A 27,409-nucleotide genomic window follows, 5' to 3' on the forward strand; every position below is an offset into this window, starting at 1 on the left:
TCCCGCTCTTTTGGTGTTAAACCTCCCTGGATTTTGAAAGACTGCTCTTTTGACGTCTCACTGTGTATGCACAAGAAAGAAGATACTCCTAATTACGTCTTCAGGAATCTAATAGCTGAGAAAACCCAAGCATTGGACAATACTGGTTGGAATCTTTTGTACACAGACGGCTCAAATTCACCTGGTCTGCCTCCTGCTTGTGCGGTGGTAGATGCTACAGGACGGGTTCTTCTCAACCACATATTTCACGAAAGCACTTCAACTTTCATAACCGAAGCCAGAGCTATCCTTCACGCTGCCAACCTTGCCCATAAAAACAAACTCAAAACCGTCATTGTTACTGACAGTTTGTCTGTATTACTAGCTACCCGGAACCCTTCGACTTCGAGATGGAGCACCATCAACAAATTAAGCAATATAATTACTACACCCGACGGAAAAATTAAAATGTTATGGGTACCAAGTCACATCGGTTTACTGGGAAATGAGCAGGCTGATCGAGCGGCAAAGTAGGCTGCTTCTGCTCCTCTAATTATGGATGATGTCATGGAAAAGTTCAAAGATACATTGGAAGAACAGTTAAAGAGAAAATTGCAGAAGGAAATTTACAATACCATCATCAACACTACTCTTGCATTAACCCTCAATTAACTCCACCTCTATATCCAACAAATGTTGAGAAAACCAAGATCCAAACATTTTCGAGAATTCGCCTTGGTCGTACAATTGCAACTCACCAATGGATCCTGAAGAAGTCTTCTCCCCCAATCTGCTGTTGTGGACAAACTCTTACTATAAAGCACATTCTCTGCGACTGCCTCAACTTTTCCTTGGCTAGAAGTATTGCATTTGGAACGATTAACCCTTTGAACATTCTACAATCAACTTCAGAACAGAATATCAATTCAATATTTTACTTTATTAATACTACTAAGCTTATTATCTAATATCCATTTATTTAAATTAGAGCCGATAGCCTGTGTTGCTAGTGCTCAATGTCTCTTTTTTTAGTCTGAGAATTCAATTCATTAGTCTAAAATTAAAATAATAATAATAATAAATGGAGACTAATAGAATGTAAAGCTGTACTTAGTGTCCAGGATGAGCGCACATGACGCGAAACTGAAGGAAGAATTAAGTGAAACGTATATATATATGAAAGTAGACTTAACGAAAAATCATATATATTGGAGAACCTAATATACCGCCGACGGCAATTGGAAAGTACAGCTGAATGTTTGAAATGGGTTAGACATGAAAAATGAATTAAAAAAAAATATTTGTATACGGAATTGCAAATCAACAAATAATTGAAAAAAAAAAATTTTATATAAAATATTTGCAAATTTTACCGTCATGAATAAATAGTTATGCATTGTTGGTGAATAAATTAAAAACAAAACATTTGGAATATGAAATCGTTAGAAACATAAAATTCATTGCATAAAAATATATACATATACATGCATAATCACATGCACACATATACTCACGAATATACGGCGCCGCCATTTTAGCATATGCTTCGCATCGTTAGACTTTTAACGAGAGAAGGAGAGAATCGAAGTCCAATAGTAGACGTCAAGCCCGATAAGACCCTGATTGTGGCATATAGAAGAATGATTAGAAACATACGAAATAGAAGTGGTGAAGACAATTTTCGCTACCTGGAAGAGCAAAAATGGCTGTGGCCTAATACTGCCGGATTAACATTACGATCGAGCACAGCAATTAGTGCGAGGAACGTGACAGCGATTAACTTGTCGGCCGTCGAAAAGCTAGCCGAGCGCATAAACGTCGTCGTTAATATGCTCGGAGATATAAAGAGACCATATATAAAAAATGCTGGTGGTTTACCACTAAGACTGCAAAATGAACAAGGCGAAGAGTAAGAAGCCTGAACTGGACTGACACCCAAGAGTAGGCGTAACAACAAGACAAGACAGAGAAATGGAAACACTAGCGGCCGAACTCGGTAGCGCGGCCGCTAAAACAAAAATGTGAAGAAAGCGACTTGTGAAGCCTCGCAGTCCAATCGGAAAATATAAAGTGTTTCAGAAATGCTTCAAAAGTAGTTACGCGAGATCGTGCAAAGACAAGTACCAGATGCCAATGCTTTACGTGTAGGGGAAAGAGGCAAATGCTCAATAATTAAAAGAACGAGCAAAGCAGATCAATCTCATCCGAGAATCAGTTGTTGAAGGCTTGTTTCGATCAATAGTCGTAGTTAGGCAAGCTACTAGTAAGCGAATTATATCGCAACTGCATAGATATATACTTTCGAATACATGCTATGATCAAACGAGAGATATGAGTGAACTATGGGGAACTATACATATGAGAAAATAAAGGGAGTAAATAGCGAAAAGGTTGGCATGTCATACTGCGTAGACGGCTACATTTTAAAGAGATAAACTCAAGGACTTACCTCCAACGGAAAGGAAGGAGTGAACACAACATGTCAATATTCACAAAAGTTTCGAAGAGGCATGATTGTTGACGGCATCGACAAGGCACGATAGCGCATCATTTTGATCACAAAAAAAATGAGTCTGCTAACCTTGTTATGCTTCAATCTAAGAGATTTTGCATCTGCGACAGAGATTTTAAGTTAGGCTGTTGAAGAGGAGGAGACAACATCACCACAGGCTGGTAAGACCAATTCCTAATAATGAACTAAACTTAAGGTGAAGCGACTTTTGCTAAGGCTTATCTAAGAGCAACGTTTTGGACTGATATCCCACGCAGCCTTCCGAGGAAATACTTACTAATATCGACGCAGACTTTAGGTTAGGTTAAACTTTCTACTTACATACTGCTTTACACGCACATATATATATATTATTATAAATTCAATATCATATTCTCAGAGTTTAATTTCAATAACCAAAAGAGAAAAAAAGTCATAAAAACAAAATATAAATATATGTAACATCATCTTGGTCTGCACGAGGGTCACTAGCTTTGAACGCAGTTAAGCATAAATAACGTTGTTCGTTCTTTTCGATTGGTTCATCGTTTCGAACACACGGTGCAGTCATGCCTAACCCTCATGCTCATAAAATGTCATTCCAGACTGATAACTGAAAAATGTCTATGCCACAGAGTTATTAATGGTGTTGTTGATTAGTTTTATACATGTATACACACAACGTGATGTGAACTGTAGCTGCTGGCCCATCATATCTCGCATATTGATGATCCAATCATTGCCTGGATAGTGGAGAACAGAAATTATGAGAATTTTATAACAAACACAGTAATCATGTTTTTTTTTTTTTTTTTTTTTTTTTATCTATAGGTAAACGTAACGTTTTTACTTACACATATTCAAATTTACACACGTTCATAATCAACAGATTGTTAATAATTTGATAAAAAGCATTTCTTATGAGTATGCATTCTAGCCACATAGTATGTACATTCTAAAAATTCATACGGTTAGGATAAAATCAATTGTAGGGTCATACGTTCTATGTAAACGTACTTTGTATGGGTTTTAAACATTTACTACTGGGATTTTCGTATCGAGTTATTTTGAATTTTTGTCAACTTTTAAATATACTGTGCTGAAAAGTTCGCTTACCGGTATTCGTAGAGCGATAACATTTCGATATTAAGTAGTGTTTCAAATGCAATCTACGGGAAATCGCGTAGAGTAAATGCATTCCTTGTAGATAAAAGAGTTGCACACAGTTAAAAATTAAAAATGAAATGGTGAAACCATTGGGGGTAATTGCAATGGCTTTTAAATGAGCATTTGTGCTTCGTTGTGATTACATGAGACGTCCGTTTTGTATGATGGCTCCCCTTTTTTATGTTCTTTAAGTGCAATCGCAGGACAGATGGTAGAGCGGTCGGCATTCGTTCATTTACTCATGTCATGTACATTGCTCTTTGATATTTTCGCAAAGAAATTTTATTCGAGCATACTACGCGCAGTTTCGGATGTTTTAAACGAGTGAGACAAAATTTTATGTGCTTTGTAAGTACGTATCAGATTAGCCACCACTAGTTTGATAATAAAGCCCGTTTTGTAGCCCGGAGCATGAGTCCAGTTGTTCAGCTTTAAAGGCTGGAAAAGGAAGTTAATCCGAATTTTAGTAGTAAACGTTGTGGAAGTATCAGAGTTCTATAAAGATTCCAATTTTACACGCATTAGCTGGTACGCCCAAAATAAAGCGCGAATTGAACGCAATTGCGCTTCTCTAAGCGAAAATTCGCTCATAACCCATAAGTTATGAAAGATAGCAGACTGAGATTTTCTATATTTACTTTACGGAGGACCCTATTATTCATGTACGAAAATCAGATCAAATTTTTATATTTTATAATTTTTTTTGACATTTACCGCTTACCTACTTATAAGGTGAACTAGACAGAATATTGAAAATTTTTTCTACACATTGCTGCTGCATTGGTATGTTATTTAAATCCTTCACATGTTCACCTTCGCATTCTGCCTGTTGTACATGGCATATATATATATATATGAAACAAGTGAAAACATCAAAGTTGGGCTAGGCCGGATATTAAATACCCTACACCAGCATAGTTAATTCTTACATCAAACTACTATTGTGGATTAATTTTTATGATAATATATTAAAATGTAGACTTTTCTGGTCGTTCATAAATAAGACAGACAGTGTTTAAATTTGGAATAGTTAATTTTTTACATTTTTTTTATCTTAAATTACAATTACGATGTGATTTTGATCATTAAGCATTATGAAGAATTGAAAATTAGACCACTTCGTTGTATTCACTTTTCTTTATACGAGAGGACGTTCAAAATTTTCCCCTGGCAGTTTTTCATTCCAATTTAGAATTCCGAAATACTATAACTTAGTCATTTTTGTCGAGAAATTTTGAAAATTTTCTTTATTTTCCCTGTAACGAATTTTGAAAATAGGGCGTTATATGGGGAGTGGTTGGAAAAGTGGATCAATAGAAATCATTTTCAATAGAATTCGCCTTTTGGCCAAAACACGTCATTGCACCAAATTGCATCGAAAATATCTCAAAAATTGCGACTTGTAGCTTGAATATAAACTTACATGGACAGATATCCGACGGACATGAAAAGATCTATCTTAAGCACTTTTGCGTGTTATATACGACCGCACAAACTTAATATACTCTGTACCATAAGTGCCGTAGGGTATAAATTTGGACATGGGAGTAAAGTTATTGCGATTTCAATGACGCCCAACACAGAGGGATGGATAGAGACGAGACGAGGCGAGACGAAGGTGATTATCGATAAGCATCACTTTTTATTTAATTGGAAAGAAGTGAGAAGAAATGAGAGGAAGGGTAACCGAAACCCATAAACAAGAAAGAAAGGCTGACATGATAGAGAGGGGAACAATAGAATAAGAAAAAGTAGAATAAGAGGAAAACATATGAAAGTAGGTAGGTAGGTTACCAAATCCCTAAAAAAAATATTCCCACTTTTAATAAACTTTTGTTCTTTTCCTTCTCTTTGCAGTTAAAATGCGCCTTATGTAACTGCATAAGCTTAGCGGTAAGTACCTTCCAGCAAGAATGTTTATTTTAATTTTTTTTGCTTACTTACTAAATACACAATCACATTTTGAAAGTTTAAAACATAACAAACGTACATAAGACAATTCTTTTAAGTTAATTGACACAGTGCAGTCACTTTCGCACTCTCGAAAACAATTTTCATCATTATCATCGTTATCGTCATCGTCATTATTATCTTAAAAGTGCTGCACAAATACTTGTCCATCAAAGTGTGTATGAAGTGGATGTATCATTGATGTTGTTAAGGGTACCTTAACAACAATAATAACAGCAAAACTAACAACAATCATAGGTGTTAACATATAAAACATCGACGAAATATGTAGACAACCATCTAAATGTAGTATTTGAAAATGTGCTTTTGATGTTTACGTGTATATGTGTTTATATGCGTGCATATACTTACATTCAGTTAGTTTCTACGACTCGAGTAGATGATAAATGGACGTGTTAAACATTTAAAGACAAATATATCAGATGAGATATATAACGATGCTACTACTGCTGATATTAGTCCAAGAGCTATATAAACACTAACCTCAGCGACAAAGAATATGACACTGCTATAGCTGAGTTTGTGTTTAGAAAGATGGATGGAGACAGATTGATATACTTTCACGATGACGAACGGTTGAGACATAGAGGTAATGTACAATTCATTAGAACGTGAGCAGTAAACGACTGACTGAGCAAAAGCGTGACTAACACTGTTCCGCTGATGCGGATCCTTTCTTTTCTCATCTTTTTGCATTTTTCTTTTCTTCAAATTAATGCGCATAGAATTTTTGGAAATCTTCATTTCCCATTATCTGTACAATTTGTTATTATTATTATTATTATTATTATTATTATTATAAACTTGCAAATTAAAAATTCTTAAACTTTTTTCACTTTGACGATATTATTTACATGTATTTGTGGCCTGATAATTTAAGAAAATTTATGGTTAATTAAATGGAAATTACATATTACTACTACTACTACTACTACTACTACTTTTGCTTATATGAGAGGAGAAAGATTTAAATTCCTGACACAGCTTCGATTCATTTATACTACTTAGTTAAACTTTGAAAGGGTAAGAAATATAAATGTAAACTTTTTATTTTTATCCTGAATACAAAAAAAAAAAAAAAAAAAAAAAGAGCAATCGTTTTTTCAACCCATCTATCATTCATCTTCTTATACTTACTTATATCTCTTTCACTTTGTCTAGTCAGTCTTTCACTCAATTGCTCTTCGTCACCGTTAGCAAAAAAAAAAAAAAAAAAAAAAAAAAAAAATAGGAAAAGTGTTAAATGTACAAAATTGTCAACTCATGTGAAAATCATAAAAGGGCAAGGATGCAGAAGAAATGAGTTCAAAAAAATATCTTTTCATAGAAATTCTCTTACTCCTACGTAATAGTAAATCCATGTAATCCTGCTAGTAATTGAGATTTGTTCTTTTAAATATTCACGTGTTCATGGTTTTTTTTTTGCGATTATTTTAAAATAATTCCATTTCTAATATGTATGTGTAATCCTTGTCTTTTTTTTTTTTTTTTTTTTTTTTTTTGAAATTACTTGAAACTCATAGATAGATACTCATCACCCATCTAAGGTAATTATGTGAAAATAGCTTGATTGCCATCATGTCGGTTAACCATATTTTTGCTGCATACACAGTTGTAAGATATTAATAGAAATCTTTCAACTTTTTAGTTGTTATTGACAGATTCGACTTAGCCAGAAAGTGGATTTCAGTGTTTTGCCTAAATTTGTATGCTTTTACTAATTCCTATCGTATTGTACAGGCAGGGCAGATAGGCAAACTGACTTTGTAATTTAACTTAGTATCTAACTGTGCTTTTTTGTGGCATTTACTTAATTATGCATTACTTGGGTGTAGGCAGCACAACCTCTCTAGTCTTTCGATAATGGTATTTTTGTGTTTCATGTAAATGTGAAAGATATCAAAAATCTATCTCTACGTTAGGTAATATTTAATGGAGCGTAAGTTGCTTCTCAGTAAATAATTTAAAAAGTAGTTAACTAAGAACTAAGATGCTAAGAAAAAGCATAGAAAATTTACGTTAGACTTATAGTTGAGTTCTATTGTTTCATTTATATGTCAAAATTGTTGCGGTTGTCTTTTGAGATATTCCCCCTCCTTTGCAAGAGCTAACGTAAATTGTCGTAAAAAGTGCCTTCAAATCCTTTCTCTCGAAACACTTTTGGCGTCAAAATTATGGTTGCGCAGTTTATTCTCTATTAGTATAGAGAATAAATGAGAGTTAGTCGTTACCAAATTATAATTATTTTGTGAATAGCTTAACCATCGGGAGTTTTAATGGTGAAAAAGTCAACTGATTGCATTGTCACATCTTCATTTTGCTTGTATTTATGAGAAATTCGGGCAAACAAGCACTTGTGCGTCATTTGCAAAAGAGCATTCCACGTCCACATTTCACATTTCATATTAAACTCTTGCCTCGACAGATTTATAAGCCACCAGCGACTTCAAAATGCTACCGGCATTACACTGACATAAGGCCGTTATTCTTTTGTTGTTGCCTTTGCAGCAAAATATCTTGAGCAGATACTTAATCTTCTGCACTCCTATGTCGATTATGTGTCGATATTGCCTTCATTACACCAACGCCTATGTCAGCATAGACATAGCGTTGTGTTGTTTGAGATTTTTAATTACGGAGTTAGCGGTAGATGGGGAAAGGCTTTAATAAATAAGTTAACAATAATTCCCGAAATACTGAGTCATTTTAGAGATTTTAAACGATGTGCGATGTATATGCAAGTAGATGTGAAAAGAGCAACAACAAGTAGTACGAGTTTGCCGTTCTGGCTACAGATGACATAAATGTATTGGAGGAAGTGCTATGGTATGCGGACATCAGTGTATTATAGGAAAATATTGTGAATGAATTTCTTTGGTGTGAAATTATTTCATATAAAAGTTGCCCCAATCAAATGTCATAATACGATGCATATTGCTTAGCCGCGGATATTGACGGCAACATCTTAGAAAAACGAGTGTCCGTTACGCAACGCGTTTTTTTTTTTTTTTTTTTTATTCGAGAATGACGATAATAAGTGGGAGGCTGTCGTTAGGGAAATGGAAGCATTTCTCATTTGGGTGACCAAAATCTCTCTGCTTGTTGTTGTATACCGCAGTACGACATAAGATGTTAGAACTACAGACCTTGCTGTGACTTTAATGAATATGCATTAAATGTTATTCTTAGTAAATATTCACTTTGATGGGGTTTGTCAAATATAATGTATGTTTCTTTGGTTATAGTTGACATATACATTGAAATGTTGCGCAAATGACAGTGCCATTGTAATTTTTTCAAAAACAAAAAAGAAGTGGGCTTGGCGCCATTTTGAATGCACAATATTCGTTTTCCAAACATAATCGTTATACTTGTACTTGAAACTTTGATCTACTTTTTCTTGACATACAAGATTTCAAAACGGCGCACAGCATTCATTGACGATAACTTTTTGTTTAAATATTTTCCAATGCCTCTGAAACAACATTTCGTAAAAAGTAACGTAGGGGACTCCTGATAAGATAATTCATACACTAGCACTTAAGAAAGGAGCGATTATTTATTTTCGATATACTGGCCGATTATAGGAAAATCGAAAAATCAATGTTCCCTAGCATTCCCAGTGTACTTGTTCAGCTAGATGCATGAAAATTAAGCGATTCCTTCTTTTTTCTTGAAATCGGAATTGAAAGCTAGACTGCGGTACGCATAGTTTCTTACATCAAACTACAAAAAATTTAGAAAAGATAAGCACAGTTTTTCTGTTTGTTAAAATTTATTTATTACACTTATACTCTTAATAGCAGACAGTTAACAACGATGAATAAATTTGTATTATCTGATGTAAGAGATGGTCTGATCCGAACCATTTATAATATCGTTCGTCGTTGCGCCAAAACGCGTCAGTGTATCAAAATTTAAAGTATTTGGATGAAAATATTCGCTTTTCGACCAAAGAAAGGCAACATTTTTATTGTTTTTAAATAATATTTCGATTAACCATGTTTCACACAGTTGCTTTTGTGCGGGGTTGCGCCTCAATGGTTACCAGTGAGAAAGCAATCCTGTATCTTGAGCAGGCGAAATCTAATCGACACAAAAATTTGGGACGGACTTACTTTAAGGAATTGTGCATTTATACTATTGCCAAACAGTAATCGTAGTATCACAAAAGATAATTGCGTCGCGAGCTATGGACTACAAAGATACTGCGATTATAAAATGAAAAGATTTCGGTTTAACATCATAACTAACTACAAGTTTAAAAATATTTCTTGTTTAGCCTTAACTCTTAATGTAAATTAAACTAAATAAAGGACAAATTAAAATCCTATAGCGGGCCACAATTCATCATTATATACCCTGCGCAACCCTACAGCTATTCATATGACGACTTTTCAAAACAAGGCGTTACAAAGTAACTGGTCCAAAAAGTGGTCCGGTTCCGACTATTTTGAGATAGTGTTCGCCCTTGGGCGAAGACACGTGCATACACCAAATTTCGTAAAAAGCTCTAAAAAATTTCGGCGTGTACGTTGAAACCAATAAGTCAAGACGGACAGACAAGTTTAGTCGACTGGAAAAGTAAAAGATCGATCTATCTCAAGTTTTTGTGAGTTTTGCATACTTGCGCAGAAATATAATATGTCCTCGTACCGCAAGTGATGTAGAGTGTAAACCCTGCAAATGCAGTATGAACTGAACGAAAAATATAAATTCAAAGTGCCGTGTATGGGTTAGGGTTAATCTATATGTACAGAGATCGCTCTTTCGTATATTAATTTGTGAAATACGGCCGCTGATCCTATGCTCGCGTATGCCCTTTAATTCATTTGTTACTCTATGTTTGATTTTACTGATCGCATGCATGCGGGGAGCTAAAGAACCCAATCACTTTACGTACCAGTATATCGCTGCAAATTATTTGCATTATATTTTTATAGTTTGAAAGAGTGCTTCTCACACTTAGTGTAGGAGATATGTTGAATTATTTCAAATTACGATTCATTTGTTTATATAAAACTATTAATTAATCAAGCACAATTAAGTACATTCATGCCAGCCATCATACCATTTTCATATCTTTGTCATCGTTTAAACAAACATTAGAGCATTTGCGAATTGTTTTGCAAATTATCTGTCTCTTTAATACTTATTATGGTTAAATTAAGTAAATATTTTCTTACAACTGAAGCAAATAAAATTTTTCCTATTTAACATAAATTATTTATACATCATTAAATAATTACTAAATAAATACATTGCTAGGGCATGGCATGATTATTGAACTCGTATGCACTTACACTTCATACACATACATACATATGCATATAAAGATATTAATAATTGCGTTTTTAGAATACAAAAATACCTTTGCAACTTGAATTAATCGATTTGTATACATTTGTTCGATCTTATATACGATTCGGATTTGTAATGGCGATGGGCGTATAAAATCTCTATAAAATCCATCCACAGAGCATGTGATTGCTTCTTTTATTAGCCATGCGCTTCCGTGATCTCTCTCTTAAGTAGATCTCTCGCAAGTTTCAATTTCAAAACTAAATTTGATCGGAAAATTTTCGTTTCTTTTTGCATTATCGGTCTGTAAGTGCTTGAGGCAGAATTGTAAAGCTGATCACCGCCATCCCCGTTTTGCAAGTGGCAGTTTAACAAAACGCTTACCAGCTTATTGCTTATTCTTTTAGCATATACCTGGCGAGCTGTTTTGCAATCAACTTTCGTCGGTAGTCGTTAGTCAGACAAAGTTATTAGAGTCCATTGATCTAAGTTGGATGAATGAAATGAGATTTGATGTAATCGTGGGATTCATTGGTCCGAGCAAATAATATAAATTTTTAGGGCTCAATACTTTTGCGACTCGCTAATATGTTTTATAAATTGTAGGAAATCATAATATGACTCAATATGACAATAATAATGCGTTCACATTAATTCGTTACGTGAGAAGATAGTCGGCTCAAGTCAAGCAAAACAATAAATTTAATATAATTTTCTTATTGTCTTTCATTTGTACTTACAAAAGTACTTCGCCTACTTTTCAACTCTCTGTAAATCAACAGTAAAGTCAATAAAATTGTGAAAGCTTCTAATAGGCAAACAAAACTGTTCAAAATGCAATAACTGAAGTATGCAGCTATACAAGTTACTGCAATACAAATATATGCACACAAATAAGTTGGATATGCATTGATGTATAAACGCTTTTTTTTACAAAATAAATAAAATTACATAAATCAACAAATGCACATATAAGGAGAGATTCGAATGATATGTAAATTACTGTACATATGTAGTAGTGAAAGAAGCAATAATAATAATAACAACAACAACAACATTAGTAATCACTACTACTACTACTACTACTACACTACACTAAATAAAGAATTAAATGTAATTTTAGTTAAAATCGTTTATGCCATAAAATCGTTTTGAAAAGTCCAAATAGTATTTTTAATAATAGATTAAAATTTAAAATGAAAATTGTAATGCAATTATTTATAAAATTACTTTTTGAAACGTTTCAAACATGCACAAGTCTTCTCTTCATGTTTTTTTTTTCTTCTGAATCTTTTCCTATTTCTAAGTATTCAAAATGAATCATCTGTACGCCACAAACAAGCAAAGTTCACTGAACTCAGGTCAGAATTTTGAAATAAAAGTTTATGAAGGACTTTCGTATTACAAAGAAAGAAAGTATTTTGGGCTCTGACTGGTTGTTATAAACGGCCAGAAGGAAGCTTCAGGTACCTCACAACCCCTACGCTTTTTTATCCACCGCTTAATGGAGTAATCAAGAGGCGCAACTACCAAGTCAATGTGTGCGAGTTTAAATCTCCGTACTATTCGATCCTACTTCGTAATAGCTACAGTAAGTGCATATTTACCAAATTGGGCAGACATCCACCAGGCAGCTCCCTTCCCATCTTTCCCCACTTCTTCCCGGCTCCCATCGTGATATACGTACAGGGGATATATCGTCCGAGTGATTGGCCATGGCAAAAATGAAGAAACATTAAAATCGATCCTTATTGTATCTAGGAACTAAGTGCAATGAACAAAGATGGATGAAAAACAAAACGAAAAGAAGTAAGAAAATTATATTCGGTTGTGACGCAATCTTTTATACCCATCACTGTTATTAAATAGAAAAAGAACTAGACTTGCATGCTCTTTAATATGGAGTGGGTGCGGCTGAGTTTTTCTATTTTCAAAATAAAAGCTCTCGTCGCGTAGGCGAGTGGGAGTGTGTTGCAATTTGTAGACGACATCTTCATCTTCACTTACGGGAGAATGTTTACTACAGATACTACGCAGTTCGAGAGACGCACAAGTAGACACATGGACAAGCTTAGATGCATTCCAAATTTGGAACTGGTGCAGAAAATATGTACTTTACGGGCTTTTTGAAGTTTGTTCCTGCGCTTTACGAATGTATTGAAAAAAAATGAAATTTTGATAACATTGGGTAGGCAAAGACAAATTTTGCAGTTACTAAAACATCGCCCATGGGATAAGCATTGAAATTTTTGGAAATTTATCGACTACAGTTTATGAGTAATAAGCAAAAAGTCAATTTTTTATTCTTTTTGAAAAACAGAGGTGTGCTCGCTCTACGTACTACTGTGGACGTGTCCTCCGACCGATTTGATCCATTTCCAATACCAACCTTCTGGCAAGAACCTCTCAAATTTAAAGACAATAGCTTCAATTTTGCGGCTAGGAGAATATTGAAAAAAGGACATGCACACAGACGGACAGGCTTAAATCGATTTAGAAATTGATACTAATCAAGAACGTATATGCTTTGTGGGGCCTCTGAAGCTATTGGGCCCTGCGAATGTTTCGTGAGTTTTTATTGACTACAATTTAATCAATTACCTCTGCCGTCAAACTAGAGTCCATTACCTTGAAAAACGTTTAAATGAGTCTGAAAAAATCCCTATCAAAGCAGGTATAATTTTTAAATAATAGCACGTTGTGATGTTTTTTTTTGTGGAATTAAAATGGCTTAGTATTGAAGTGTTTATACTTACTTTCAGTTTTCAATTTCAATTTTTGCAGTTTCACTCTTTTATTATTTTCATTTTAACAGTACTTTAAAGGGAACTATGTCGTTAAAGTTCCATTCACTGACATTCTATATACCCACACAGAATAATAGAAAGAAAATACAATAAAAAGAAAGAGAAAAAACAAATTAACGAGACATAAGTTGTAGTAATTTGCTATATTGTATTGCAAATGTTATTGTATTCGTTTTGTATTTACCATTAAAGGACGGGAGCATACATGATTTATCCTTGCATATGTAACACACAAGCACAGGCATCAGAGACTCTATGAACAGATCCAAAGAGCCAAAGATCGATATAGCTCTCTGTGTTTCTCCGCTAGCTCATATATCGCTCGAATGCTGAAACGTGGCTGCAATAATGAAGACATTGGTGCCCTTCCACAACACAATTGATTTCTCCCAATCTACCAAAATGGAAAAGGTCTAAAGCTAACAATTCGTACAAGACACAGGTAGAACTGAAGTTTAAAGGCCGAGATGTTTTTACATATAAACCCACTGTATAAAGAAAACTTTAACTTGAAAACCCCAGGCGAAATGGATATTTGCAAAGCCTCTTATAAATGAGCATCTTTCACGTCAATATTCCAAAGAATATTCAAAATATACGTAAAGGTGGCGTGGAATTTTGACTTAATACTGGAGAGTTTGCTTTCGAAATAGTTACCTACTGATGTGGTTATCGGGATCGTTATCTCTGCAGTCTAGAGACAGATATTAAAATTGATAGTAGAATGTAGTTGAGGACTGTAATGTTCGGCTTAACCTCTCTGCTTTGACTTATTTTTACGTTTCCCTTTTTTTGCAATTTTCTGTTGTTAATTTGTAATGAAATTGATAAAAATCAGAGAACCCTACGGATATGAAAAAACGGAGTCTGATTCTTGCAAATAGCAACAACATCATCAGTTATATAATTTAACATAATATGGCATCACAAATGCATATATATGTATATATATATATATATATATGTATATGTGTGTGTAAGTGTGCGTGTGCTTACACTTGAAATGCATAGTTTTACTATTCCATTCTATATAGCACAATTGCAATGTAGTAGAATTCTCTAAAGAGCCATTACGATGCCAACATGCCAAGGCATAATTGCAATTGTTCTATAAACAAAGAATGAGGGAATGCGTTATAGCGAGGCGGTTGGTAATGAATAAAGGTCGGGGCGGCTAGCAGATATACATATATCATGGGTCAATGTGTGTTAGAGCAGTTGGAGTATGCACTTAATTTTGAATGATGTTGATGTTTGACGATTACGCATGACGATGAGGTATATAGGCATGCAAGGGCAGATAATCGAAAAAAGAAGAAAAAAAAAAATGCATATACATACGAACGGAATTGCATGTGTGCCCGTGCAAAACTGTTGCTGCTTTAAAGCACATCATTAAAGTGGACACTCTGTTCTTTTTTTATGTCAGTACGTGCGTCTGCATGTACACATGTGTAAATGTCGTACGTACTTACACTAATGTATCGTGGATGACCCATGGAGAATACCAGGACACATTAAAACCATAAAATGTTAATGAATGAGTGTAGAGGCCTGCTTCATATATATATATATATATATACACACACACATTTGTTCACACATATAAGTACACAAATAAGAAAGCAAGGATTCGCATACACTTTGAATCCATAAAAATGAAAATCATTTTTAAATTGGCACAAAAACCCTTAAAAATGAGCGCAATTAAATTTCAGACTCCAACAAAGAAAAAAAAAGGAAAACTTTTTTTCGAAAATTTTTCGCAGCTGCTATTTACACACACCCAGATACCGGGTAACAGCATATGGTTTTACGCAATATATATATATATATATATATGTGCTTGTGTACGTGGATATCAATTGAATTCGCAGTAACAACGATTTCATAATGACCCATTTCATATCCAATCACCATTACCGTCGTCATAATCGTAGTCATCACCGTCATCACGATCGCATCTCAGTTTATCTGGCAATAAACCGAGAGGATGTTTAATGCGCATGCAACAATATAATAACAAATAATATGGCAAATAATAAAAACAACAGAAAATCTCTAAATGGCTCTTTATTAAATGACATTGCATTCATTTACTTATTGTGCTGGACGGTACGGCCAACTATTTAATTCTAAAATTGCATTTAATTAAAACAATTTTTATCGCTATCGTCATCATTTCTATCATCACATACAGCCGCCATCATACTATCCAAAAAGGAGTACTCAGCGACGTTATCATCGACATCATCAACATCATCATCATCATCGTCATCATAATCATCATGATGAGCTCTTTATAACATAATCGCACATTTGTATGTAATTAAACCAAAGCATTTTGCATTTATTTGTTTGTTGCTTTCGAATATCGGAAGTTTTGCACACACAGGTAAGAAAATTTGTTGTGTGTGTATTTGTAATCGTATCATGAATCATTTACTAAACATTTTAATCGCTTTATTATGCCCAATATCGCCGTAACTGGAACTTATACACAATTGTTTAAGGCGTTTAAATTCAAATCAATCAAGTAAGCGCAAATAATTAATTAATTAGTAAAGAAGATATAAAATTTTAATACTGCAAATCAACTCCGAAATTGCGAAATTATTCCCATTATCTGGTACAATTAAGTTTAGTTGTTCGATTCAATTATTCTCTGGGAAAGCGGCTACAGTTTACACTGTCATATTACTTTAGACTAAGTAACATCTCTTAACTTTTTTATTGCTCATTACCGAAAGGGTCTGGGTATATTCTTTTTGTCAAAACGTTTGTGATTTGTGCATGTTCGTCTGTCAGTCCGCCCGTCTGGATGCTATGTGTTGTAAACATTCTACTGGAGCTATCGGCTTCAATGTTAACAAAAACCTTCTTGCAGCAGAAGCCGTTGCACTTAGGTTCGTATTGAAAATGGGCCGAATCGGGCGAGTTACACGCCTGTAACGCAAAATATATTGAAAAAATCTTTGCTTTCCCAAGGGAACTAAATCCGTTTCTTTTTATACGTATATGACGCTGTAGTGGCTGCACAGGAATGGAAAAGATTGTCCAACCTTTTCACATATTATAGGGTATCATCATATAATATTTTTCCAAAGCATTAATAAGGGACGAAAGCAAGCTTCAAAACCCCCCATGGAGTCTGTACATTTGCGACCAGTGTTCGAAAAGCACTCAATCAATTCTTCGTTCCTCTGCGCATAGTCGTTTTGAGGTTGACAGCGGTGAGGATAAAAGGTTCGGTTACAGCCGAAAATAATTTTCTTACTTGTTATACATTTCGCCCTGTTATAATTTGATTAGGTAATCCTTTTGAATTACAATTTCTTTGTAACATCTGTTGTCAAAATAAGATAGAGAAAATAAAGTTAAGCGAAGGAAAAAGCAAGTGTTTTACCTCGAGGTTAAGACACAACATCTTTGCGACGTGTAATAATAAATCATGGAAAACAATTCATCAAATTTTAATTGAATTTGTTCCATCCTGTGGCATTCGTTGTTCTTGTCTCATTTCATATTTGGAAAGTGCTAAATAAAATGTTAGCCTATGGCGACTACGTATAAAAGCTTCCCTTGCTTCAGGATTAGGAATTTTACAGAAAGCTTCTAGAAGACCAGCAGGCTTGGATGCAATCAATACTCAAAAGTCAAACGCATTCTAGAAAAGCGCTAGAACAACCACTCCAGTACTAGCTTTTCGTAAATTTCATAAAGAAAACTGTCATTAGGTTTTATATTTGCAAGAACTATGGCAGAAATTGCATCGAAAAGCAGAAATTCTCTTTCTTATCCTGGTTTGGCGCAAGCTTTTTAATGTTTTCAAAAATACATAGGTAGAAGCTTACATGTGAAAGACCAAACCCTTGCTGACTAACCTTAACGTTGCCAGAGCATTTTTTGTCAAAACATTACATATATTAAATAATTTACATTGTTTTATATGTGAAATGTATGTAACAATGAAGCATTAAAGTATTAGAAGAGATGAATAAGTAACATATTAGCTCCTTGCATATATTCTGATCAGCAACATCAATTGCTGAAAATGATAAAGTAATGCGAAGTATCAATCTACAGAACAATTATGTTTGGAGACTTTGTCCTTTCCCTACATAAAATAACAGTTGTATTTACCATTATTGAGTTATTCAGTGTAAACAGACACTACTCATGGAACGCCCCAATCTATATTTTTGATATTCGTTATTTTCGTTGTTCGATTTGAAAAAATCTGTTACCGAACATCATCAGACACTTTTAGAAGCTTAAGGCGATGCTGCTACATCATATCCCAATTGGCGGTTATGGTTTCAACAGTGCAAAAGTGCCGATTTTGATATCAGTGACAAAGAACGGCCTGAAGGATCGAAAAAGTTGCAAGATAATGAATTCCAAGACTTATTGGACGAAAGTCCAGCTGAAACTCGCAAAAAACTTTCAAACACTCTAGCAGTTAATGAATCAACGTTTTCTAGCCTAGACGGAGAGAGATCCGAAAGAAGTGAAAACAACTATCATATTTGGCTGGAATTGACTGAAAATGCCATTTTCATTCGTTTCAATATCGCCTTTTTATTGCTTGCCAAGCAAAAAGAAAAGAAAAGTTCTCCGCGAACAAAGCTCCTACGTTAGTCCTGGAGAGCCATCCACATCGACATCGAAGCGGAATATTCATGGCCATAAAGTTTTGCTGCGCGTATGGTGGAATCGGCAAGGTGTAGTATATTACGAGCTGTGAAAACCGAATGAAACTATTACTGGAGACGTCTACCGATCTGAACTGAACACATTCAACGATATCTCGTTGCAAAAACGACTAGCAACTATCAATTAACATACGCAAACTTACCCTTGGCCACAGGTTACAACATTTGTCAGGGATGTATTCGAATGGGAATTTCTGCCGTACACAGCATACTCCCTAGATACAGCGCCTCCGATCACTACTTATTCGGATCGGGCACTCAGCATGCGGTCTCGAAATGCTGAAGAGGTGCGAAAATGACTGCCAAACCAATATTGTTCCTTCGATACGGTGCCCGAAAGATGGAGAAAGGTTGTAGAAAATTATGGAAATGATGGATTGGTATCAATTTTTCTCAATCGATGCCTTTTTCAAGTGAAAACATTATCGGAATACACGTATAAACATTACTATAACTATAAAAAAAGTTAGCAGAGAGCGATTGCGGTATCTAAGAAGAGAATTCACTCATAGTTAAGTATATTGAAATGCTTACGCATATCTATTGTATTAGATTAGGTTTCTGCTTACAACAGCCAAGAACGCATATACGTTATAAAGCGTTATGTATTGTCAGCCAACCACTCTATTAGGTTAGCTTCCAGGAAGTTTTCTCTTAACAACTACCTCACCGTCTGACAAAGAAAATTAATGCAAAGGTGGATAAAGCTCCTAATTTGTATGATGTGGAGCCCTTTACCGGAACATTAAAAGCAATTTCGTTTAGTACAGAAACCGGGATACGATCTTCCCTCACTTGACAATTTCTCAATGCACTAATGAAGCCTAACCGTAGAAAGAATGGCTTGCACTTTTTCGAGGAATAGTTAGCGAATGCAAGTCCACTTGCAACGCTACATACAATAATGAATATATAATGAATATATAATAGAATTAAATGCGTTATATGACAACCGGCACTACCCACAAAGTCTTATCGCATTCGCATTATTGGAATTGTGTATACTGCTGCTATTTGATGTGAATATTATTTTAATTTCCATTATTTGAAGTTAATGCGTTTAAGAAGAAGAATTTAATCAAATTTATGGCCGTCTTCTTTGGCTTTTGTCTTTGGTTCCAGTATCTTGAATTATTGCTTAATTTTGGTTTAACTCAATGATTCATTTAATTTTCTGTTGTTGTTCTTTTTCTAGTTTCTTTCGCTTTTCGGTTTTCGCGTTTGAATACACCTTACTACCTATAATCGTATCTTTGTGGTCTTTTTAATGTTATACTGCGGTAGATTTGGTTTATTACAATTTTAAATTCATGCATAGCACGAATATATAATATATATGTACGTATGTATGTATGCATGTACGTACGTTTCCAGTCAGAACGGACGTAGTGCAGTGATGGTGTGTGGTGTGGTTAAATGCAGCGTCAGAGTAGTAGCATTCAAATGTTCGAAAGCTTCGCGGTCATTTATCGTCAACAACACAGAATGTGCTGCTACCGCATCTATATGTAATATGGGTTTGGTATGGTATGGTATGGTATGGTATGGTATGGTATGGTATTTTGTGTACGTAACTCTGGTGTTATTTTAACTCTTCACTGCATTGCCAATAAATTTAAGCACTACATAACTCTGAAAAAGTCCATTCGTGTACCAAACACTTACAAACTAATACACATACACATCGCTTGGCCAATATTCGCAGCACTAAACCGTAAACCAAGAGCACAGAACAGTAGCCAGCACTTGTACTCAGGTCACCAAGTATAAAATCGCATCAACGCTAACATCATGATGACCGTTCCTTTTCTGCGTTACAAACATATAGGATAAATGTTTGTTAGTATGTATATATACATAATATATATTTATATGTGTGTATATATATATATGCGCACGTATGGGTGCTTATATGCGTTATCAGAACGTACGAATGTTAAATAAACATAAATAACACACATTCCTTCTTACGTTACGTATGCATTGTATATTTAAATGCTCATTCGCGTGCACTCGCATACAAACACGCTCGTACGCATAGTTTTTCAATAATGTTCAATGAAGCTCAAGAGTTTTGCATATTTGGAGCGTAAATGAATTATCGGTTTATCGGTATGTGCAATGCGTGCAACGCGGAAACCAGAATACGTGTAGAAACCGATAAATATGAAACTTAATCATAATAAAGAAAAAAAATTTTCTTTTTTTTTTTTTTATTATAAAAGAACACAAATTTAATGAAATTCATAAATTTGCAATAAATGCAGAAAGAAGCAAAAAAAAAAAAAAATAAAAAAAAAAAAAAAAAAAAAAACGGAAAAAATTATAATCCGCACGCATACTATAAAAATAATCTTTTAATAACAAAATTAAAAGCAAATCATCGTCGAGGCAATAAAAAGAAAAGAACTTGGAAAGAAAAATAAAAATTTGATGAAAAATTTTTCGTCAGAAAAAATTTTTCCTCAAAGAAGGAGAAAGAAACTATGGTCGGTTTACGCCGGATTCCTGGTAGCAAGAAATTTTTTTTTTTATTTTTTTTATTATTAATTTTAGACATGTCGGTCGGTCGGTCGTCAACACTTTACTGTCATAGCGCATTGACAATTGCTTTTTCGGTCATTTTATATATGTAGGCATTACGTAAGAGCTTGATACAATTTTACAGCTCAACTAGGGTTATGGCCGCCAATGGTAGTTTGCGAATATAGAATGGAAGATGGAAGTAAATCGATTTTGTACCTCTCGTTAAGTTAACGTTATAGGACCTGCCAAGAAAATATCTGTGTGTTGCAAACACAGTGAAAAAATTAACATACCTTGTTAATAGGGATGAGCATAGAAATCTTTGCGTAAAGAAAAGTTTTTAAAAGATTTCTTCTTTTTTTGTTCATTTTACTTTTATATCCAACAACGCAACAGTCATTTGCATAAATTGCTCGAAGATAATGCTAACTTTTTACGGTAATCTGTGTTAGTTGTGTTGGCATCTGCGTGTACCTATGTGTGTGTCTCGAAAAGCCACAAAATATTTTGCAAAACTTTATTCTCTTTGACTTGACGTTAAGCTACGTTTTTACGGGTGTGCCTCACAATTTTAGATTGGTTTTCTGGATATTGAGTAATGCATATGTACCAAAGTTGCCCAGAAATAGATGGGCGGTTTAACAGTGCGTATATTAAACTGAAATAAACGATTTTTTTTTTTGTTTTTTTAATTTAGATTTGTTTCAAACTATGAGGCAAAACATTTGGAAAAGTATTTGAAAAGTAATATAAATATTTTTTTTATTTTAAAATTTTTCCCATTTTCACCGCATATAAATCCATACAAAATTTTCCTTTTATGCTTATCGTACATATGCTTGCATTACTTTAGGAAAGAGAAAATCAGAAACAACTAAAAAGTCTATATATATATGTATATATATATATATATATATCCGACTAAAGCTAACACTCTCTTCTTTAGAAAAATCTATATATGAGAAGAAAAAGAGAAAAAAACAATCCCCTAGAGAAATTTTTAGTTGCCACAGATCTTTTATCCATTGTTCTGTAAAACGTTGTATATAGATATATATGATTTTAATATGTAAGATATTCGATTTTTTCCCAAACGCTCCAAGCTATTTTATATATATAGTCAGTCACATAAAGTCAACAAAGACAAATTTTATATAACTCATTTCATACTTTCTAGTCTTCTATCGTTTGTATTTTATTCTTTGAGTCTTCTTGTTTGCGGCGAATATTTACTTTCGAATTGACACGCGTGACAATTCCTTGCCGTTTTTCAGTCATCATCAAGTTCACCTATTTGGTACTCACATTAATGAGAAATCAGTCACCTTAACATAGAGTTAACGTACTTACTTTGCCCGATTCCGCTCGCGATGTCCCTTTATGTAAAATTTTTTAAAAAATTTTCTTTTTTCTTCCTTAATAGATGCTTTAGAGCTTCGAGAATATGTGGGAAATAATTGTGAACTATCTCCTGAACGCTCCGACAAGAATGCTTGTGTGTTAAGTGAACTGCAGTTGGGATGTTGCAGCTTAATATGCTGGCTTTTGGTGTGCACCTCTTTTAGCACACTGGAGAATGGCTTTGGAAACTGTTTACGTTTATTCAAAACCGTTTTCACCAAAAATATGTTGGCGTAGCTTCGCTAAGGTAACCTTCAACTTGATATAAGGCCGAGTGAGTTTCCTTACCTTCCATTGTTTTTACCAAGAAATTAAAACTTTAAGACGAGGTTTTTTAAGTTTCTCATGGCTTCCACCGTAGGATTATATATTTTCTTGTGATTTTTTCCATCATTTCGCAACATATGAAGTACAAAACGCACAATTCTCTCTTTGACGGATACAACAAAACGAGCACTTTGGAGGATATTTTTATGCTTCTCGGATCAATGGTGAAAAATTTCAGTTTTTCATTCAAACACTTGCCATTTACAAAGAAACCAATGTTGCTAAAAACATATTTCATTACATCTGTAGACATAGATGTAGATGTAGAGATAGAGATTAAAGAATTTTTAAAGGATTTGCGTGTCGCAGAGAGCTCCTTCTACGAAAATTATCCTCAGAGGTTAGCGGCTGTGTTGCCATTTTTTACTATATTTCTAACATAATTTTATCTTCTAGTATTTTAAGGTACGCTTAGTAATCTTCCCAAATATTATTGTTCTACCATATTTCCTTCCATCCCAAAAAAATTGTAGAAAAACCACTTCTTCATAGGCTCTTGCAGCAATTTAAACTCTTGAAGAAAAAAAACAAGTAAGATAGTCGGGCAAGGTCGATCTTTAAATACCCTACACTATATTGTCTAACACAGTTCTTATTGTTCAAAAATTTTATCTTGTTTCTATATAAAGGCGTATTTGTGGGGAAGCGGGGCCAAAACGCAACCTCATGCAGTACAAATTTAGTCCCTGCATAGGGCAGGATCCAAAAATTGGCGTAGGTGATCCCAATTTTGTAGAGTTCATTTTTATATGAAATTATTATTATGCGCCAATGGTGAAAACCCTTACTTGGAATAGAATCCAAAAAATAGACCGGGGTGGTCCAAATTTGGTACAGTTATTTTTTTTATATTAGAATACTATTGCAAGGTGAATAATAGCTTGTAATAACCAAGTTTTGTACAGAATTTTTATCTTACTATCTATGGATTGCCATTTTCCATACGCGCTTAATATGGTTATGTACGGCAAAGTTATGTTACTTTGGAGCCATCTATTCCGAAAAATTCGACTAACTTTTGCGAACGTATATTACATACTGCTATATTATATACTAATCTACCTCTATATGCATTTTACTTGGATCTTAGTTTATTTTTTTTCAAAGTTACTTTGCTAATTTACTTTACTTAATCCATTTTTACTACTTATCGTAACGCAGCCTAGTTTGAGTTATAGCAAACTACTTTGTATTCAATCAATAATTTTTTCCATGCCAACCTACCTTATTACGCGCAGACGATTGTATAGTCAGTAAAGCACGTCTACAATCGTATAAAAAGTTATAGTGGGACGTGACTGTTAATTTACTGGGAACACACTTTACATTATAACCAATGAGTAGGCAGTCGATTTTATAACATTTAATTTGACTATTTTTCATTAAAAAGGGGAAGAATATTTCAATTACTCATTGCAACGACATAAATGCCTCTTTTCTCTTCTTCTCTTCTCTTCAATAAATCAATTACCTTAAAGATCACAATGCCATCATGCAGTCATCATTTATTTCCCATATAAAGGCAAAGAGTGCCGTTGACACATTAGGTGTCTAGGCCGCCTTCTGCATGGCACGATCTTATGATGAACTAATAAAGCAAATTAAATCGAATAAATATAATCGTAACTTAAAAGCTGTAGTGATAGACGAAGTGCGTTTCCTGCCATTGCTATCATCTCAATAACACGGCTTGACGGTTTCAAAAATCTTGGAACCTTCAAACCGTCAATTAACGTATAAAAAAAAGAAAGACAATACCTGCGAAATCGTTAACGCGATATAAAACATAAACGGAAGGTCAATGAAAAAATTGTACTCAGCCTGAACGATGAAAATCCTAAAAAGGAAAGTGAAGAGGTTTAGTAGAATGTCTGAAAAATCACGATGATTACCTTGCATATCGCAATAATCTTGATCCACGACGTTACGTTAAATGAATGATTGCACGTAGCCGGTCTCCACGTCAAGGAGCACAACAAAAAATCAGGGGTATTTAAAAAGGAACATTTAGCGGTGACTTTAAGACTTCTATTTACCACAACTGGGAGATCAAAGAGAGAAATACACATGTGTTACCCTTATAGAACCAAGCGAAACCTACTTACCGAAAGGGCACATCATAAGCGTTAAGCCATTCTGTAACCTGTCCTACCTGCGGTCTTCTTTGGCTCATAGCTTGCAATGAGCGATAGTGCGATGAAGAATGCGGAGACCTTTTTGTTATTAAGACCAATTAAAGCGAAGAGAAGTACTATGCAAAGGGACAAAAGGAAAGAGGACTTGGACTGCAAAGTGTTAGCAAAAAAATATACAGAAGACAATGTTAAAAAAAGAAAAGAGAAAATACCAAAATCTATTCAAAAACTGTACGAAACTGATTTCGAAGCATAGGAAAAAAAGATTAAGACTATAATACCAAAAAGGGGGTTTGAGACAGAGCTGAACGAAATATGCATTGACAGTGTTGTGCAAAAAACGCATTCAGAAATTTCGAAGAATAATAAACAATTTAAAGTTAGATTGGGTCCTTTAAAAGAAAATACGTAAAAAATTTACAAGAAGATGAGTGTGTGAAAATAGGCCTGCAGCATAAAGCACAAGAATGGCGGATGGCTTTATCAACGCAATGAGATGCCGGGTTCGAAACAGCAAAAAATGCTCCAAAGGAGGCTCTTACTGCATGTAGTCTCGTTAAAGCATTGCATAAGTCACTGGATGCAACTGGCTATGTCCAAATATAGAAAGGCAACGTTGCAGGAAATATACTATGATACTAAGTTGATGCCGACATATATAAAACCCAGAAGAATTGAGATAGACACATCCACGAATCATTTTCTGCGTAGATCTAACTTTGCCTGTGCATCTGTCATCGTGTCTGTTTTGTTTTCTAGTGCTCAACCTAAAGCCCATAAATTTTTACAACATTGTGATGAAATTTGGTAGGCTGACATGTTTTGGGTTCAAGGACGAACCCTATTAAAAATGGTTCGAATCGAACCACTTTTTCGATCACTTACCCATTCGAACACCTTACAGGGTCCTAGAAGCACTCTTCCGAGAGTTACAAGCGTGTGAACAAAATGATCATACACACCCCACTTTTCAAGATATAAAAATAAATTTAAAAACACTTTATAAATTAAACTTAGATAGATGAGGTGCGGACGAGAAATTTAAATTGAATTCAACTGCATTGAATCGATATAAATTTAATTACACTAAAGGGTATTCTTTTCGAAAGCGTTCAATCTGGCAATAAATTTTTTTATCTCTTTGCCATTACAAATCATTCCAATTTCTCTTTTCATCCTTTTTAATATTTTATTTTCTTGACATAAATTTTTTGCGGGCGTTAGTCCTTCCGTACAATTGAAAAGGGCATATAGAATATTAGAAAACTATAAAAAAGGCATTCCGTTCAAATACTTTATTATTGACAGGTTCAACTTTTCGCGGTGTTAAACAGTTTCATTTTATATCCTCAGAATAATTTCTTATTCACGTGCTTTGACTTTCTTACGCCACAGTATGTGTGCGTGTGTATATTCATTGTGTGACACATTCTACAAAAACGTCTAGTCGTCGTAGTGCGAAGGGAGACGGTGGAGCCGTGAACTAAGTGAATTGACAGTTATTGTTGTACTTTAAGCATTCCCAAGCTTGTGCGGAGGGTAACAAATGGATGATAGAAAGCAAAAAATAATCTGGTAAAATTTCTTATCAAGTTAACGAAAAAATCTTCTTTTTCCTATCATTATTTTTTTTTTTTTTTCTTTTTATTATAGAAAGAGAATTTTTTGTCATATTATTTTGCGAATTCAATTGAAGTTAATAATTTATCGGTAGGAGGTTACACGGTACATAAAGTTGTTCAATTCAAGTGTGTCGCTGCATTTTCTTAAAGTTATTCTTGAAGCTTTTGATTAACATGAATACGCTGATGAATACAATTACGTTAAAGTATTTAAATTTTTTTGCTTTCTTGTCAGCATCATATACTTATATATGGTATGCATAGTATAGTAGTGTTTGTATATGTGAAAATGAACTTATATATGCGTCTGCCATGTTTGCCAAATTATCAAATAAACGAGGATGCTCTTAACTCTTGCATTTACAATTTCGTAGAATTCTCTTAATGTAATCCAAGACATAAGAATACAAAGCTTTCATTTAATGAACCTTTTTAGGGAATCAGTTTGCATGGATAAAAAAAAAAAAAAAACCAAAAAAATATTTACATTCGCTTTAACCCGAATATTGAACACCCATCATTCGAGCTAAACTAACTAAGTGCGTCAAGGTACGTAGTTAATCTATAATAAGTATGTGCCCTTCTCCGTTGATTATTCGCAGTCTGTCCCTTATCATCATATTATTTACAAGGTAAAGATGCACAACAGATCAGTGAATAGAACGTTTAGAAAGATTATTGGCTTTTTAGACTAACTTCGAAGCACCGAATCCCCATATATCTCCAAAAAAAAGAATCGGGACTACCAAGTTAATGCTCGCGGTTTCAGATCTCAGAGCGGTAGAGCATACGGCTCAGTCCGTAAAAGCCCGATTAGAGCACACCGCGTACCAGTGTGCATATATTTCCCCTCACTTTTATCTGATCCTTACCTTATTTCAGGTATCATCCATATTACCATTCTTACTATATTGCAATGAACATCCCTGGAGTGATTGGTTATACATATATATAAAAACGAGAAATC

General features: G+C 34.3%; 1 long non-coding RNA gene across 2 annotated transcripts in view; it reads left to right on the forward strand.

Annotated features, from left to right (window-relative positions):
- LOC119634223 overlaps nucleotides 1-27,409 on the forward strand; it is a 106,235-nt gene that overhangs the window by 60,930 nt on the left and 17,896 nt on the right. For both annotated transcript variants that reach the window (XR_005246939.1, XR_005246938.1), the window contains exon 3: nucleotides 5,495-5,530. This is a non-coding gene — a long non-coding RNA (uncharacterized LOC119634223). The remainder of the gene's footprint in view (nucleotides 1-5,494; nucleotides 5,531-27,409) is intronic.

This window comes from Glossina fuscipes, unplaced genomic scaffold (assembly GCF_014805625.2).
Source record: "Glossina fuscipes isolate IAEA_lab_2018 unplaced genomic scaffold, Yale_Gfus_2 2, whole genome shotgun sequence".
Classification (NCBI taxonomy): Eukaryota; Metazoa; Arthropoda; class Insecta; order Diptera; family Glossinidae; genus Glossina; species Glossina fuscipes.